This window comes from Haemaphysalis longicornis, unplaced genomic scaffold (genome assembly GCF_048455015.1).
Source record: "Haemaphysalis longicornis isolate Haplotype H1 unplaced genomic scaffold, Haemaphysalis longicornis Haplotype H1 scaffold_9, whole genome shotgun sequence".
Taxonomy (NCBI): domain Eukaryota; kingdom Metazoa; phylum Arthropoda; class Arachnida; order Ixodida; family Ixodidae; genus Haemaphysalis; species Haemaphysalis longicornis.
This window is the reverse complement of record NW_027526460.1, coordinates 95,807,416-95,823,361: the sequence shown is the minus strand read 5'-3', so window position 1 is coordinate 95,823,361 and position 15,946 is coordinate 95,807,416. Positions and strand designations below refer to the sequence as shown.

At 50.6% G+C, this 15,946-nt stretch overlaps 1 protein-coding gene across 3 annotated transcripts in view; it reads right to left on the bottom strand.

The window, feature by feature from the left end:
• Positions 1–14,636, bottom strand: part of LOC144152855 (uncharacterized) — a 31,200-nt gene extending 16,564 nt beyond the window's left edge. Inside the window, exon 1 of one of the 3 annotated variants that reach the window (XM_077684350.1) lies at positions 14,112–14,636. The gene's annotated coding sequence lies outside the window, so the exon portion shown is untranslated. Of the gene's footprint in view, positions 1–4,635; positions 4,791–14,111 lie in introns of those variants that run through there. The other 2 variants (XM_077684354.1, XM_077684356.1) reach the window with 2 other exon arrangements.
• Positions 14,637–15,946: the final 1,310 nt, after the last annotated feature.

Here is a 15,946-nt window from a genome sequence, read left to right as displayed (position 1 = left end):
GTTGATTAAAGCGAAAGGCCTCCGTTTCCGAATGAACGAATGAACCGACTTATTTTTCCCCAGATTGGGTTAAAGAAGTTGGGAGGTGGGAGTCCTCTTCAACCGAGAATCGCGGGGCGCTGTCGCCCATCGCCGCGCCAGCTGACAAAAAGGGCGCCGCCCCGCCACAACAAGGCACACTTGGCGGCTCTGCGACGCCGCAGAGCTCGCAGCAACAAGGCAACACGGCCCCGATAGGGTCGTCTCCCTTTCCGAGATTGTGCGCGCCATCCGGTCAAGGCGAATCCCGGCCCCTTGACAACGTCGCGACCCAGCTTTCTTCGAGACGCGCCACCGACGCCGCCACCCCGAACCGCAGTCGCCGGGGCCGGGTTCTCCACCCTTTTCGGTCAACAACTGCGCCGTCGTTCCCCCTGCAGCTGGGGCAACGTCCGTTCTCCGCGCCAAACGAGTTCTGCAGGCGCCGCGCTCTGGACCGGCCACTTCTTGCGCTTCAGCTTCGCTTGCTTCTCCTGCAGGAGTCGAACCTTGCTCGCGGTGCATACCCGTCGTGCCGCCCTTCGGCGCCAACCCTTCCACTGCACCGGCTTTAATAATGGTTACGGCCGCCGGAGGGTGATTAAAGCGAGGCACGCTTGGGTAGCCCCTAAGCACTGTTCCTGCGCCCGCCTCTGTTGCTCGTTGTCGCCGCGGCTTGCTCTTTGTGAGTAATGGTTCCAGCGATCGCTCTTCTTGCTCCTTGCACTGGAAAGCAAATTGAACGAATCGCCAGGCTCGGTATCAATAGACGCCTGAGCCGTTTGGGTTGTACGTGCTTGAGGCCCGCCGCAGATGGGAAGGGAACTCGCTCGTGCTGCTTCGTCAACAAGCCAAAATGGGAACCATTAGAAATACTCTGCAGCTTCAGAAGAACGGCTGCGCTGTCAGCGGCGCGCTAACTGTATGATCAACAGTGTAATGGCCTTCCGGCGCGCTGCTTCACACTTATCGCGTTAGCACAAACCGTACAGGATGCTGGACGTCTGCAGCGACATTTGAAGAAGCGCCTACGACGGTGGTTTTGAGAGAATGGCGAGCTCTCTGTTAAACGTGCCCGCTGCCGCCATGGCTTTTAGGCATCTTGAGTGCAGCTGTTGCGGCTTACACGGTACAAGCACCAGGCCGATGAGAAAAACAGGTTCGAAATTCGGTAACCGCTGAAGAATTGAAGGGAAAAAATGAAGATGACCAGTGAAGTTTTAGCACATCATACAGGATTAGCACAAGACCATGTATTTATTTTAGTCATTTGGTAATGGTAGTGACGATAGCTTTGTAATTCGTGGCATACTCTGGTTCGGCTGGAACCGGGTCACGGCAGAGGGTGACGGCGTTCGTAACGTGGAGCGCGGAGCCTTTATTATCTCTATACAGGTCAATCCCATATAAGTGCTTTTTTCATAAGTGGGAATGTGCCGAAAGCGGATTTTTATTCGCGGACACGAAAAATCTTACCATCGTAGACACATATACAGCTCTACAATGAGACAAGTACACATAACGCGTACCTGCCAGGTTTCCCGAATTGTCCGGGGGACTCCCAAATTTTAATGGTGCTGTACGATTGTACGACCGAAACAAAAATCTCCCGAATACGCACCCGTGTCTGGCCATACATTTCTCCCTGTGTGGCCACATTGCGCCGGAGCTACCTGACAATCCAATCCAACACCAATTAACATCGTAATCAGTAAAGAGCTTAAAAAGCATGGAGGAAAGTTAAAAAGCATTGTGGGGCGGCCATTCGCGCAAGTTGAACTGGGCAGTACCACAGGAATGCTGAATACGAGAGGCAGTTCAACATAGCATAGAAAAATTGCACCCGGTTCCGCGCATACATGTCTGACAGAACCCTCAATCGCGTTCTTTTGGCAAAGTGTAGCGGGGGCGAACATTGTTACGCTCGACAGTATTCCCAGGACTTCCTGAAAATGGCGGCGTCAGCCACGTCGACGATTTAGCAAATGACCAGTGGTGTAGCTTGTTAGTAGTTTGCACGAAACAGTTCAGCTCCTGCTCTGCTGTAACTAAACTAAATGTAAATTATTCGATTCTATTGCTACTAATTTGTCAACCCCCCGCCCCCCGGTCATATTTCCCTACTCCCTAATGCCATCCCGGCGAACCTGGCCGGTGTGCGTAACATATAATTCAGAGAAATAACTGGGATTCCTATAGAGATGTCGAAGCCGCAGAGCAGCGGCTCTTCGATCGATAGGGAACTTGCGTCCGCATCGAGCAAGACACGACAAACACATACATCCAGAACGCGTTTTTATCGAGCTGTCACGCATTGTTTTCCTTCGAGGATGCATGCAAGCGGACGGGGCGTAGACGACCCCCTGGACGGCGTTTCCGGTGGCTTCGATGACCTGAGGCCGGCGCCTGAGAAGACGACACCCAACAAATCCACCCGGCAAAAGAAAATAGTTCACTTCCGAAAGCGTGGGCGATCGTATGCGCTGGGCGATCGCATACGCGCACAGCGCCGAGCCAAGTGACGCGTACTGTATAATGTACTAGAATTATAGTATGCAATACGGACTGTTATGAGTCATAAAACGTAAACGTTGCTGCCATCATCGGATCTTGCACGCCTGATTTGATCGTTCCTGGCCATTTCCAGATACCGCACATCACACTCTACACGCTCACTTAATTACACTGCATCGAAACAGTGACCCCAAAATGCAGTTTACTCACTTAAAAGAGGTCTAGAACGAGTTGTTTAGAACGGCCTTCACCGGATATACCCGTAGCGAACACATGATCCATAACTATCGAGCGTTCACGCCAGTCCCATTGCAGATAGTGAGAAATCGTCCATTCATTCTGCTCTCAACGAACTGAGCCTTTAGGAACTCCTTGTATTTTCTTTCTCTTCCCTTCCCTTCCCCCCGCTTTTCTAAACGCGACCTGTGGTCTTCCTTTTTTCAATAAGAAGGATCTACTAATACGAAAGCTTGCGCTTGTTTATTCCCCTGAATGAAGCCCTTGCGAGTTTATAGCATCCTTAACAGTCGAGCTTGCGCAACCGGAAGATTCCCACCAGCGCGCCCTTTTTTTTTTCTTCCGCGCAAGCACAAAGAGGTGTTAGGGCGCGCGCACGCAACATCTGCCAGCGTGTCCGCAGAGAGAGGAAGCAGACGATAATCGGCGGAGCGCAATCCGGTCGTCTGCTGTTCCCGCCTCAAGGCCGAACCAGCCGAACTCCCCCTTCCGCTCCTGCCGTGCGCACCGCGAAGACGCGTCAACAAAAGACCGCCCGGCCCTGGGTGGGAGCGCCTTCATTCAGTGAAGAAGACAGGATGTGTGGCCGAGGTTGAGGAAGTGTTCAAAATTCAACTGTCGGAGTAGTAGCGCGTCGAAGCTATAGGCGCGTCGTAATGAAGGAGGGCTACGGATTAATTTTAACCAACCGGGGATCTTATAAGTGCGCCGAAATTGCGACGCACGAGCGTTTTCACTTTCCGCCTACAACTGAAAAGCGGCCGCCGCGGTTGGGAATCGAAACCGCGTCCTTGGGCTCAGCATCACCGCCGCTTTAGCCACTCAGCCACCACGGAGGGTGGTTGAGAAAGTAACGGCAGCGGCGAAGAAGCGGCCGTTCGTGGAAGAGCATTGGTCGCAGTCTAGCTCCCTATGTGACGCCCCGTTTTTGCGGTCTTCGCCGTATATTCCGCTGAGGTATCTGAATCGATGTCACGGAAGCGGGCCTCACGTTATGACATACTCCCGTCTGATTTTCCGGCAGCGTTTCACGGCGTCATTTAAACTGACCGGCCGAGTTGTAGAGCGAGCGCGTATGCAATTCGTTTTGCAGGCACTTCGTGCACGAAGTGCCTGCAAGTAGTCGCAGTGGCGTCAGATTCCGAAGTTTATGCATTCAAATCGTTTGCGGAGGCGCGTGTCACGCTGGCTTCGAAAGACAGACCATAACGCTTGCGGCGAAAAAAAAAGCATATACTGACATCTATGCTTGAAAGCCCAAGTATTTAGATTCAGGACGGTTAAGTAATTGCATATAGATTGATTGATTGATTGATTGTAGGGTTTTAACGCGCCGACGCAACGCAGGCGATGAGGCGCGCCGTAGTGGAGGGCTCCGGATTAATTTTGACCACCTGGGGATCTTTAACGTGCGCCGAAGTCTCGTACACACGGGCGTTTTTGCTTTTCGCCTCCATCAGAAAAGCGGCCGCCGCGGCCGGGAATCGAACCCGCGATCTCGTGCTCAGCAGCGCAACGCCTTAGCCACTGAGCCACCGCGGCGGGTAATTGCATATAGACGTTCACTGCAAACAGATCAATGTGCAGGGCTAAACAAATCCGAGCTTGCGACAACAACAACAACAACAACAAAAAACATCGCTTTGTTATGATAGCTGGCGCTTCGCTCCGATATTTTCACACGGCACGCGTGTTGCCGGCCCATCTTGCTGTTGGAGCCAACCGAAAACTACACAAAGGCAATCGCTGGCAAAGCAGAACGCGCTCCACAGTGCACGACTTCTGGCCGACGCAGGAAACGACCGCATAGCTACATAGGCACGCCAAGGGGATTCGCGAATTGAAATGCGCGGAACTGCACCCTACCTTTTCCACCCCGCGGAGCCACGCCGACGATCGTGTATTCCTCCGGGCGTTCTCAGCACTTTAGTCAGCGCGGTCTTACGAGGGACCGGTTAAAAGACCGCGTGGCCTTGCTGCGCACTATGCGGCGTGTCTGAAACTGAAAGCGATGCGCAGCTGATTCGCACGGCGTTTCAGGGTTGTAGGGTTTCAGGGCGTTCAGCTCGCACGGCGTTTCCGCTGCTACCGGCGCGACAGCTAGAACAACGCGCGACGGGCGGTCTCGTCTGCTTGTCGTCTCATACCGCAGGGGTGGCTGCAGACAACTAGACGTCAGCAAACTCACCGAGCAAAGCAGCAGGCTGCGCGCATGTCTGGCACGCAGGAAGTTCCTTTCCACAAGGTCCGCACAGAGCCTCTCGTAAGACAAGGCGTTCAGGCGACGTCATTCGAGTATACGGTCATTGGCAGAAACATGTGGCCTGCTTGGTCGGGATCGAGAAATGCGCATACAACTGTGTCCGAGTAGGACGGCAACCTAGTTAGCATGCTTACGTACAGTTGCCGTGTAACTACGGGGTGGGCGGGTTTTCTTCTATTAGGGGCTGGGGCTGTTGGCGTCTCCTGTCGTCGTCGTAATCGTCTCATGTAGCCACGGTACTAAGAAACACCGCGACACTCCTTTACGCCTCGCGCTTCAAAGACAAGAGACTTTAACAGCAAAGCTGTCCGCCTCTACCCCCCAACTGTTTCTTCTCCGTTGGCAAAAACGTTAAGGCGCCAAGAATATACTTATACACTGCGAGCTTCGCCCCTCCCCAGGTTTCACGTTAGTGGAGATGGCCCGGGATTTTTCTTTGAAGATGCGTAGGTGCGCGCGTGTGCGTGTACGTGCGTTCCGATTAGCTGCGACAGGAGGTTAAAAACAACCGTGGACCAAAAAGACAAAACTGATGATGCATGATGGTTCGCACGACCGTTATGTCATATGGCTCGTGGGACTTTGCGACTAGCTTCATTACGTCGCAGGATGAAAAATTCGCCGCCGAACAGATCTGGTCTTTCTCGGAGGGTTTAGGTTCACACCCTATTCGATTATGAACGACATTTTAAAAGTTGACTCTGGCGCCACTCCTACGTACCATTTGCGTCTTTCCTTTTTTTTTTTTCTTCTTACTTGCGGAAAAGCCCGAACCCCAAATGTAGACGGCACATCCGCAAATTCGCCAGTTTTCCGAAAACGGGAAAAAAAGGTTCGTGCAGTATGTTTTCCATCGTTATCCTGCATTAATGTAAACACTAGTCTTGATTATGTCTCGCGGTATTGTGCAATCACGTGAGAAACTCGTCAGATATAACGGTTTCAGAATATGATGCTTATTTTATCTTAGGTTAAGCCTTACTGAAGTCTTATTTTAAATATACATTATGCGGCAGCACCCAGAAGTGACCCTGCAGGTTGGGAGCGCGGGCCAGACACCGTCAGCTGTGTAAATGCAGTAGCAGTAAAGAGCGCCATTATATTTCCCGCACCTGCCCTCCAGGAGGGCAAAAAGGGGGGTGAAATGAAAGTGATAAGCAACAAAGGCAGAGGGAAAACGATTACACTCGGTTACAACTCCAGAACGGCACCACCTCATGTAGTGTATCACTCCGCCAAAGCGCCGGACCCGTGACGTCAGTGCGCGCGCGTTTTGAAAGGGGTTTGCTATGAATGCGTGATATCGTCTGCCTTGTCTCACGCAGTTTGTTTGTCGTCACTGGAGTCGTTTATAAGCATATTAAGTCCAAAAAATCACGGGAACGGCTCACGCCATGTTCAAAATATTCCCAGTAATGCCCTACTTTCGCCGCGCGGAGAAACATCCGGCTACGGTGATAAGGCACAGCGGCAACTTCCGGTGCCGTTCTTTTAAGTTGTCACCCAGTATAGTAGGCCGCTCTTCCTCTCCACCTCATTTGAAGCTACAGACGAAAGGACGGACAAAAAAGGAAATCAGACGGAAAGGAAGCAGAGAACAAAAATGTAAAGCAGATTGTGCTTTTTGTACGCACGCAGATTACATTTGAATTATACTCTCGTACCCCCCACCCCACGAGGAAAAAAAAAAAAACACCAGAACTGAACTAGACCCCCCATGAGACAACCGTGCGCATCTGAGCCTTTGCGCATTCCTGTTAGCCATTTATAAAAGGTGCTGCCAGGAAACGGGAACGCGGACAGCTAAACACTAAAGTTAAGAAACACACGCGGGTGTAACTGAGCGCCATTGCGAGCTTAAAAGAAAAAAAAACCTGGCCTGTAGTGAAAGCCCACTCGTTCCCTTCTTCAACAGCGCATGCCTTGGTGTATTTCTGCCTCCGCATATTCCAGCCATTTCCCAACAGTCTGTATATCTAGACCTGAGCACTCGTTTACGTGGCGCTACATGTACTCATGCGCGCTAAGTAATTGTGATTGAGGAGCTCGTTATGCACGACGTGTTATGGTCTTTTCTGCGAATCTGTGTACCGATAACCCCCGTTGGCTCAATCGTGTCCGGCATGCGTATACACAAAACGTAGGCAGTTCACGCAGTTGGCTTTGCGGCAAAGCCAACTTTCTCGACAATGCTTTCTCAAGCTAATGTAAACATATCGGAAATTTATTTGCTGCTAAGACGGCTCTATCATCACGCCGGGTTTCATTTAGTTGCCATAATTAGTTCAAAGTTGTAAACAACTAGGAATTCTTGTCTGTTGTCAGTATACGTGGACTTCTTCAGGAGGAATATGGTTACAGTAAACGACTGTAACTCTAGCTTTATTGAAACGTTCCCAACAAAAATTGTATGGCGTTGGACTGCTCAAAGGACTACATCAGCATTGAAAGTTCCATCTCAGCAGGTATCATGGATAACTATTAGCCGACGTTTTTTTACAAATAACATGAAGCCGCAGTGCGTTGCTCCTAAGCCATCCCAGCAACATCCCAAAACCACCGTGAAAAAGACATCCCCAAGTTTGTTTGCTAGGATAACGCTGTAGTCCTTCTAGCCAAATCACAAACTCCGAATTTTGAGTCTTGCACTCGTCTGGACTGCGCCCCAGTCAATAGTGTTGCGTGTCGAGCCCTCGTTTGGCTTCGCTGTTAAACCTCGTTCACACCGCACATTGGGGGCAATCTTTTTTTTTTTTTTTTTCTGCGCTTGCAGTGGTGTTTTGTCTCACTGACTTGGCACTCGAACGCGGTGTGTTTATGTTATCTGTTCACTGCTACAACGGAGGACATCGGGCTGGTTGCCATGATAGACTAAACTGCGCGTACTGAGGCAGGGGCGCTCTGTTAGCCGCTTGGCTGCGCACGATCCTCTTGTACAAATTTTGTGCTGCTACGAGTCGAGTCATACGATACGCGTTAGAGTGTTTCTATGGCCCCTAGCCATGGCCAACCCTGAAATTTTGCACGTATATTTCACTGTCTCTTCTGCCACAGCTTCCTTTAGACCGTTGCGGGTCTTACGTGTCCGATCGAGCAAACAAAATTTAAGCTAGAAATTCTGTGAAATTCTGTATACACGCTTGAGTAAGAAGATGAGCGGGAAAAGAATTCGCAGGTCAAAAAAACTTGTTAAGAATAGAACAGATAACTCGAATAGAAAACCAAGGCGGTTGTTTACAATCGATGCCTCTATACAGGGTGATCAAAATGAAGTCGACAGGTTTTTTTAATCTAGGCGCTCAGCTTTACGTGAAGACGAACTTCTTTAGTGAGGTTATGCGCCCAGGGGGTCACAGAATTAGGTGGTAATTATTGATGTCGGTGGCTTAATTAACTAAAATTGAATAATTTAACTTTTTAGTGGCTGCGGTAAGAAAAGTATTGAAAAGTTCGGACGCAATCGTGTTTCTACGCCGTTTCGTTTGAAAGAATTCTTCTAGCGCATCTGTACTCCGAAATATCGAACTGCGAAATTTAATTGCCATTCGCAAGATTTCGCATGCTAGACAGCGACGACCGGCGCAAAGCTCCTCCCGTTTTTTCTGTGTTTCAAGACCCTTTCCGCCTGCTTCAGATTGCAATAACGACAGCCAAGAATGAAGGGTGCCAGTTATCATTTTTGCCTATCCTCCCCCCTCCGCCCCCCCCCCCCCCCCTTTGTTGTCAACCTACACACCGTACACAGCAGGCACGCCACAAAAGGGAGGAGCTTCGCGCCGGTCTTCACTGCCTAGCATGCGTAATCATGCGAACGGAATTTTTTTATTATTATTATGAAAGTTTGCTCTGCAGCATAAAACGGTGGGGGCGAGTGTGTCTAAATGTACGTAAACAGGAAGTTTTCACTCTTCGCGGTTCGATATCTCGGAGTACGGATGCGCTAGAACAATTCTGCCAAATGAACTTTGCGTAGAAACGCGATTGCGTCCGAACTTTTCAATACTTTTCAATGCCTGCTTACTGAATCCATTAAAAAGTTATTATTCAATTTTATTTAATTAAGCCAGCGACATCAATAGTTACCAACTCATTGTGTGTCCCCCTTAGCGCATAACCTCACTGTAGCGGTGGTCTTCGCGTACATCTAAGCGCCTAATTTAAAAAAAAAAATGGCAGCATCTCCACTCCGTGCATGATGGCGAAGGTGCGGAGTACGGGGACTCGAAATGACATCCAAGTTGCTTTCCGAGTGACATCCGATTTGCGCTCCGACCGTCATTCGATTTGAGCCGTGAGTTGCACCTTGATTATTCCCTAAATGAAACTGCAAATCACGGCTCAAATCGAATTTCGCTTGATTTTCGCTTGATGGTGGTGTGCGCACGGATGGACGGGGACGGACATTGGAAGTTCCTAAAGTGCTCCGCACCGTTACAGGCGAGGGAATAAGCCATTTGACTCTCGGGTACTAACTTACGATCGTAGTCCAATGGGTAAGACGACTGACACTAACTCTTTCTGGTCTACCAGACACACGCTCGAATCCTGCTGGTGCCTGTGTGATTTTTTGCGATTGTAAATGCTATGCGCACGGACGCGGACGGACATTGTGCGGTCCTAAGGTACTCCGCACCTAAAATCTGTCGACCTAACTTCGATCACCCTGTATATACGAATGGGAAGCCGCCTCTAATCACAGACGAAACAAGCGACGTGGCTCTAATTATCATCATCAACAAGAACAATATCCAGCAGCAACCGGCGTCGTGTTGACCTCAATGTTAAATCAGGGCGCGTAATTTCACTTCATCAGTAAGTACTGCGGAGCTTCGTGAATTCAGACAAATTTTCATATTCATCGCAGCGGGACAGCAATCTTTCGTTGTGTTGTTGGCTTTGTCTTTGTCCTCATTCAGTAAAAACTGTTCTGCCTAACGACGAACACTTTTTCCGCTGTACGGAAGAACACTCCGTTCAGTGCATCGCCGTCGCTCCCTTTCCCGTTGGTCTGTCATCACGCGAGGTCGCCCCTCGCTGAGTGCCTCACACCACAAACAGCCACTGGCACATGCATCGCGCATGCGTTTCGCTGAGAATGCGGTCACGAGCGACGCCACGTGGTGAGAACACCACAAGGGCCGCGAATGCTTGCGTTGTTTGTACTAGTTCCCATAGTTTCTTAGTATGTATTAAAAGAAACTGTACGTTAGCTCCTTCCTCTCACGACAGGAAGGACAAGATACTATGTTACAACAGCAGTGCGCGCTGCACGCGCAAGTAAAGATACACATCTGTCCCTGCCTATTCATTACGCCGTCGCTGCAGGCCAAAGGGAACAGAGACCGCTGCGCAGCAAAAGGAACGCGTATACGAGAGAAGGTGAATATGGTGAACTACTTTCCCCGGAGCGGATAAGTTTTAGGAGAGCCTCTAGTTCTATCGCATTACGATACTCATGAGGCCCGATGTCGACGCCGCCTGCTGGGTGCTGGACTCCGGGGTGCTGGACTCCGGGGTGCATCCGTCGGTAGGATAAAGGTTTAGCGTTCCTGTGTGGTGTTCTGGCGCTGCAAACGGCCGCTCGCAGTGTAAGTGAAGAGCGAAAGACAGAAAGAAGGGGGAAAGAAAGGAACCGAAGAAAGAAATCAAGGAAGAAAGAAGTGCTTCACAGCGACCAAGTGATCCATCCCCATCCCTCCGATGAGGGTATTCTCCTCTGTCGTTGTCTTCTCTTCGTCCCGTCAAATTGGCGCTGTTCGTTCATTATGGATGTGTACGGACCGGCTCGTTTGTCGACCCTTTTGTCCTCTTTATTGTGAGGAGGCAGTGCAGCCCAATTCCAGCAAAATTAAGCGCTGGCCCAGTTGGAAACATGTCTAGCAGCCGCCAGCAAAATACGGCGCTACCCCACGTATAGACGTACGGACTATCCTTGTCTTGTCTGCCCTCCTGATGTTCGCGCCTTGTTTTGCACTCAAGCACTGCAGCGATCGGTGCTTTCCTGGCGATGTGCCGGCGTGCAAGCAGTCGTCCTTGTCAGCAGAGACGTGCGGCCATCGAGTCGTCGACCTCTTTTCCGGGAATAATAGCGTCGGCCTCCGCCGGGAGGGGAGAGCAAACGAAACGAGGGCCGAAAAACCGGCTGGCCCACGAGGGCGGCGCTGTCATCTTTCAACGCCGACACACCGCCGCCTGGGTAATTTCTTCCTGGGACGGAGAAGCGGGAACGTCCGGATAACGCCGTTCACGCGGCTACCTTTGAGGTCCGTGATTTTCACTACGTCCAATTAGGGGAAGACATTAAACGACACCGCGAATTCCGAACTCTGTGCATTCAGGGGAAGCGTTTTTGGTGTTCACGTGTCCGGTGTGATTCACGGGTGCTGTGGAAAGTGCGTACATACGCACTGAAGATTTCTATTCTGTTAGCAGCATGTCTGTAATGTTTGTGTGTACATTGTACCTTGATTTTTACGCATCTTATTATATATCCGGATGCACTAGACTAGTCACTAAATAAGTCATCAATCTAGTATAAGTAACTAAATCTAGTGGCTTTACATTAGACTATCCAGAAGCACGCCTTTATTAACGCTAAAAGCGTTCTGGTGGGTACACGTGGGGGCAAGGCACGACAGTGCGTTAATTACTATTTAGTACAATTGTCCGGGACAACAGGAGTTGTACGTACACTAAACACCGACGCGATTGTGTTAACGGTACGCACGCAAATGCACTGACGCGTCTCTTCTAGATTGCTTGCGCTGACCAAAGGTATCATCCGCATAGGAAACGTTTCTAGCGCTGTTTTCATGGTAACAAAGGCTTAAAAACAATCATTTACAGCTACAGCTGCACATGGGCGATAACGTGGTTTTGCGCGGTCTGTCATCCGATCTGAATGTTCCCTGTAAGCTGTGGTTCACTGGAACCACGCGCGTATTGAAGAGAAGCCAACTCTATGAAGGAGCACACAATGCGGTTGAGAGTAAACAAAAAATGAGGTTTATAACATCATTTTAACACAAAATGTCATTGGCGTGATTTGTAGTCAACCGAATACTCGGGCGGCCCATAACGAGCGCTCAGACGATTGGCTAAGAAGTCGCACGTGAAACGAAATCTCGAAATCTCGTTTCAGAGACAAACAACTGACACTGCTCTGACTTCATATTCTTCGGATGTGTCCAGCAGCGTTGCTTAGTACTGATGCTACAGCGTTAGCGCTGCTACAAGGGAGATGATGATAAATTTTATTAGGAAGGGGAGGAGCGAAGGTCGCTGGAGGGGGAAGAGGGGGAATAGGGAGGGAGTAAATCACGCTCGCCAGGACACTGGCAACGCCTAACTGGGCTAAGGTCACCAGGTGTTGAGGATTTTCGAGAATGTCCCTATGTAATGCTTCTATTTCTGAATTTTGAAAAACATTATGGTTCAGTCTATGAATATCAAAAGCGGAGCAGTGCAGAACAAGATGGTCCATGTTTGCTTCACACACAGTGTGGCAGAAGGTACATGTGCAGGGGGCAGCGGTGCCAATGCCCTTCTTCCGGTCAGCAAGTGTCTGCCATTTATGGACGATATGAGGTGTAGTGGCCGTGTTGGCAAGAGCTTAGTTGATAAATATTTCTTGCGATCGGCTGAGGGGTAAATCCTTTAAAGATTTGTGGAGGGGTGATGCTTTTTAATCTCTCGCGGTGAAGAAACCGGAGGTAGCGTCGCACTCGCGCCATTTCGAAGTGGCCGCCTGGCAGCGAGTCCGCGTAGGGGTGGTCGCGGAGGTCGGGAGATCCGAGACGACGGCTGTTCGCGTTGTCCGTTAATATACCATCGAGGCCTGCCTTTAAAGGGTGCTCCACCTCAATTATCCTCGTACTGTGGTGAAACTAGCAAAACGTAGTTACCAGCAAGATAAACTATTACTGCGTTTTCTGCTAATTGTAAAGATAATCTGTGAATTATGCCGGAGGAAGCAAAGTTGAATAATCGCAGTGTGTTCATGTAATCGTGCGCGCCATTTCACTGCACTGTCATGGCGTGTTAGTGCAGCGCTACGTGCCATGCCACTGAAGAACTTTCCGGCTGTACGTAGTAATACGCGAGGCACGAAACGGCGCGCTATAAAAGCGCGAAAGTTAAGCCCTCTTGTAAAACAATGACTCGTGGGAATGTTATGCGATTCACACCGCCTTCAAGAATTTTAGAGGGACTGCAATTGTCTCCGTAAACGGTAGTCGGTGCTTCCGGACACTTTCCGCACATAATTTGGAAGAGTATATTTTACAGGTGTTTATTCAGGCGGCTTGTACCGCGGAGCTGCGCCATGGCGTCACTACGCGCCAGTAAACCCATAGCACTGCTTAACAAAAGCAAGACGAAAAACGACACTAACCTCAAGGGAATGAGATTAGATCTCTGGCAGGCCGTCGCACATACGGGAGCTAGCCAGAATACCTTATTATTTCCACGCCTGTTTTCCTCGACATGAGACGAGTTTTGTACCGTTGGTTTTGTCGTAATGAAACGACACGACCCTGCGTATTTTCAGCGCACTTTTTTGTATTTCGTACGTGTAGAAGTGCTCACCAAACAAGCGAACATTCCTAAATTTTTAAGCGGGAGTGATTGGAGTGAAAGAAATGAACCCGGACTCGCGAAGCAATGCAAACACTTGGTGCTTCAATTTTAATTCTGAAACTTTTCCTTTGGCGATCCAAGCCCAAGGCCTTCTGGACTGTGGAGGCCTCCCTTTCGGGGTTATTCCTCCTCCTACCGTTGATGGTACGACTCTGGAAGTGAATGTAACTGCGACAGCCCCTCTCCTACGACACCACGCGATACCTGCTGCCCGGCATCGCTTGAGCGCCTTGAGGTAGACGAGACGGACGCTGAAAGTAAGCAGCCGGACTGCGCGACGAGCGGCGGGGGAACCAGTATTCCTCCCTCATCGCCGCGAACACGCTCGAAGAGCTGAGCAAGTTTCGAACCAACGAGACGAAGCGAGACGCCCATGCCACAGGGACCCGGCTGTTGCGAAATAACGAGGAAACCGTTCTAAGTACGAACGCACCCAACGTACCTTTCCGAGGGGCCCAATCCGCTTCTTCGAGAGACGGCTGAGTTGGGACAAAGGAGCAGGAGGCTGACGCAGACGACACGGCCACTATCTTCTTCCGCCGCTCTTATTCCATGTCGTCCCACGGCCGAACCGCGGCACTCACAGCAACAGCACGCCCTGACGTCGATGCGACGGGGAAGAGACGGCGATGATGCCTTCGCGAACGCACACCCAAACGCGGAACGACGACACCCGATCGGCGGGCGGCGCGGTTGGGAGCTCCACGTAGAATGACGACGGCGTGGTGTTCACCTCCTCGCCGCCGCCGCCGGGGCCTCGCTTGCCCGCGCTCTCCCCGCTCACGTCGAGGGGCAGACGAGGGGAGCGGCAGAACCGGCGAGTGCGCCAGTTCGGGCGATGCCAGCTCGGTCCTTGTGGCTCGCGGCAGCTGGGCGGGAAGCGCGCTCTGGTTGCGTGTGGTGCGCCCTTTGGGAAAGCAGCGGCTACTCCGCGGTGGGCACGGAAGTGACGTCCGGGTCCCACCGTCGCTGCTCGTTCACTTACATTGCCTGGGTAGCCGGCCCCTTCCCAACACTAGGAGGGACGGACTCCATAAATAAACGGCGATGGTCGCTCGCTCTGACCCCCCCCTCTTTCGCCCCGTCAATGTCGCTTCAGCAGAGGCTGTTGGCCCGTCATTGTTTGACTTCGGTTTGTAGGGTGACCTGGAATCCGTCCAGCTGAATGTTCCGAGCTCGCCGGAGGCGCGAAATCTCTCTAGGTTCGGTCTTTTTGGATTCGGTCATTGTTTCGGCTCTCGGCTCACTCCCTGTTTTCGTGTTCACTGTCCACTCGGGATGTGGAATGAGATTTAGTTTCTCTGTCTAAGCCGGAAAAGTGCGGCACGTGTGGAAAACTAGAGCCGCCTCATTTTCTCTTTGCGTGTGTGTACGTCGGTTGTCATTCATTTCTCCTAACTACGTGTCCAGCCCAAGGCCATTTCTTTTGCCTATTTGAGCTTTGATATTTTCAACTCTGGTCTCTTTTCTGATCCAAGTAGCTCGTTTCCTTTCCCTCAACGTTACTCTTACCATTCGTCTTTCCATGGCCCGCTGAGCCGAGAGTTGTCTTTAGAGAGAGAGAGAGAGAGAGAGAGAGAGAGAGAGAGAGAGAGAGAGAGAGAGAGAGAGAGTGTGTTTATTTCTGGTCAGATTAAGACCTATTCCTACTCTTCCACAAAAAGCACCATGGCCAGCTGGTCAACGAGGACCAGTTGTTTAGTAAGGCTCCAAGTTTTAGCTCCATATGTCATCACCGGCAACATGCACTGGTTGTAGATTTTTCTTTTGAGTGACATAGGTAGCTTACTTTTCATTGTTTCGGAGTGCTTGCCGAGTGCACCCTTGTCCATACCTATTCTGCGCAGGATCTCTTTCTCATGGTTGGGATCAGCACAGACGACCTGACCGAGGTAGTTATAGTCCTCTACGTTTTCTAGCGTTTCGTTGCATATGCTGAGCAGGGCGCTTTCGCCATGTTTATTCACCGTTGCTTTAGGCTTGAGCATATTTATTTTTAGCCCCATGGCCTTTCTTTCTGAATTTAGTTCCTCAAGCATGTTTTGCAAGTGTTCTGCAGACTCGCTCAGCAAGAGTTTGTCGTCTGCAAACATCAAATGGCTCACGTATTCTCCATTTTTCCGAACACCACGTTTTCCTAGTCAAGCTTCCTGACTACCCCTTCCACACAGGCTGTGAAGTTGTGGTGATATGGTATCACCCTGTCGTACGCCCTTGAGGATCGGGAATTTGTCGCTTGGCTTGTGAAGGACTGTCCTGCCCGTACATCCTTTATAT